Here is a 2,764-nt window from a genome sequence, read left to right on the forward strand (position 1 = left end):
GTGCATAATATCTCTTTGATCCCCTGCCTCCTTTAAATCTTTGTCTGCTAGTTCATATTCACAAAGAAAACAAATAGTTTCTTTTTCCATGCCAACTTCCTTGCCATTCTGATGCTCTATCACATTATGTATAAGAGACAAAGTGACTTATTATTGGGGATCAATCTATTCCTCTGGTGGTAAGCCTTTAATATATTACCATGAATAAATTTTCAGGTATCTAGAACTAAGGTCCATTCTCCCAGGATTGAAGAATTTTATTCTAACACCTGATAACATCTCACAAAACTGACTGAGCTGGTCTCTAGAAACCTGCACCCCAGGCTGGTTTAAAAATGATGGATCAAAGAAACAAAAGACTCTTTCCTGGGCTTAGAGTGATAGTGCAGTGGTTGGGTGTTTGTCTTGCATGTGGCTGACCAAGGACAAACCTGGGTTTGATCCCTGGCATCCCATATGGTCCCCCAAGCCATAAGCCATAAGCACATAACCAGGAGTAAACCCTGAGTATCACTGGGTGTACCCCCCAACACACACAGTGTCCCATTGCTGCTTAATTTTTCTGCTTCTGTTCTGGATTCTATTCAGTCCCTGATTTGGGGCACTACTTGTGGGAGTTTACCTCCTGGGACCTGGAAGTGATCCTCTGAAAGGAAGACATAGACAGTTGTCTTTCATGCAACTGACAAATATTCATTGGGAAGCAAGCTTCTCTTATACTAGACAGAACAAAGGTTATGTATAGCAGAGCAGGCAATGAGTTCATTCTTAGGTTAAAAATTACTTAGGTTAAAGAAATCACCTTAAACTAAACAATAGGACAAGTGGGGCATTTGGTACAATCTGTTTCCAGTAACTTAGATAAAATAGAAAGCAGATAAATAAGTTTGGGGGGCAGTAGTTATTCAAGCTCTCGCAGAAATATATTGATCTAGCCTTCTACTCCATCTCTTGGAGAACTTTTCTCCTTCCCATATTGCTGCGCCCCCACAGCCTTTTATTATGAATGTGTTTACATGGTTATCTGCTCTTGTTTGCCTAAAATATTTTTAGTTCTCTCCCAAATTTAAATGACAGATTTGCAGGATAGAGGACTCTACATTTTCCCTTACCAACTACTTTTGAATGTGTCATTCCATATTTTCTGCTTGTATGGTATCATAGGGAAATATGTTGTGATTTTTGTTATTTCCCTTGAGGGTATTCTTTTCTCTTGATGCTTTAAATAGTCTATCTCCATGGTTTAATTTTAACGTTTTGTTTACTATTGTCTTGTTGTTATTTTGTTTGAGTTGATTTTATTTAGTGCTCTTTGTACCAATTCTTGATCTGTATATAAGCTTGCCTCCATAACTGGGAAATTCTTCAGTTATTTCTTCCACCAGTATTTATTTCCCTTTATCTTTTCCTCTCTTAGCATTTCTATAATTCAGAGATTCTTCTTCTTGTTACCTATCAAGATTCTTACATTATTTGGGATAGAGCTATAACACAGTAGAAAAGGGGCTCATTTGACTGCACTGGGCTTGAGTTCTAGCACTCCATATAGACCCCTGAGCACTTCTAGAACTGATTCCTGTACACCCAGGAGGAAGCCCTGAGTTGATCAGTATATGTTACTCAAAAAGAAAATGACAGAAGTAGAAAGCCTGTCTAGAGTACAGGCTGGTATGGGGTGGGGAGGAGTGACACTTGAGATATTGGTGATGGGAATGTTGCACTGGTGAAGGTTTTTTTTAATATATATGTATATATATATATATATAATCCAAAAAAAATTAAAAAAAGAGAAGATAAGGCCCCCCAATGCTTACCAGGCTGTGTTCTTTACATTGACTGTATAGAAAGAGGAAGTACAGTAAATGCACCCCATATACACCTCAGCCCAGGCCCTTTGCCTGGTCTGTATTGTTAATGGGGGGGGGGCAAAAAAAAAAAGGAAAATGACAGAATCTTACTTTTCTGTCTACTTCTTTCATCTTTTGCCACTTTATTATTGATGGCTAGTATTTTGTCTTTACTGCCTCTGACATGATTCTTGGCTTGCTGAATTTTGCTGCTGTGGCTTGCTATTGCACTTGATAACACTTTTCATTCCATTTGTATAGTCTTTAATATTCTGAATCCCCTCTTCTTTGCACTGATTGAATTTCTCTTCTAGAAATTGCTTAATTTCCACTGCTACTTGATGAGATATTGATTTGAGTTTCTCTTCAATGAGGCTCAAGATTTTGTTGAGATTGAAAATTTGCCTGGATTTTTATCCCGCATAGGCTACTGCAAGTAAATTCTTGTTGTCTCCTCGTTTTCCTTATATTTTTGTAAATGAAAATAGTTGAACCTTAACTCACCAATTGATTGAATATTGATCTGATTGATTACTTTGCACTGATCTGATTATTTTCAGAATCTACTTTTTGTTATCTGCTGTTCTAACTATTTCTGTGACCCTGAGATGATATTTGAGAGGACAGATAAGTATAGGTCTAATTATTCTAATTTAGATACCAAGAAAGTATTATTGTGGAAGTATTCTGAGACAGAATTATGACTTACAATTATGCACATGTCTAGAAGTTTAGTGAGGTCAAATAAGGAGAGTTCTCACTTAAACACCCTAGCATTCATACCTTTTTGGATATCCACATAGCCATTGGAGCCTCTTGGGACTGCATATGTTTAGAGGTAGAATTTGATGAGCTATTTCTGAATGTCTCTCCTGAAGGAACAGATATGGTGGCAGTCAGTTGATCTCCACACCCCA

General features: G+C 37.5%; 1 non-coding gene across 1 annotated transcript; it reads left to right on the forward strand.

Moving 5' to 3' along the window:
- Positions 1 to 1,797: 1,797 nt before the first annotated feature.
- On the forward strand, positions 1,798 to 1,924 carry LOC126028787 (small nucleolar RNA SNORA51). The gene has a single exon (XR_007502499.1). It is a non-coding gene; the product is annotated as a small nucleolar RNA SNORA51 (small nucleolar RNA).
- The last annotated feature ends 840 nt before the right edge of the window (positions 1,925 to 2,764 follow it).

The sequence above is a fragment of the Suncus etruscus genome, chromosome 14 (genome assembly GCF_024139225.1).
Source record: "Suncus etruscus isolate mSunEtr1 chromosome 14, mSunEtr1.pri.cur, whole genome shotgun sequence".
NCBI classification, from domain to species: Eukaryota; Metazoa; Chordata; class Mammalia; order Eulipotyphla; family Soricidae; genus Suncus; species Suncus etruscus.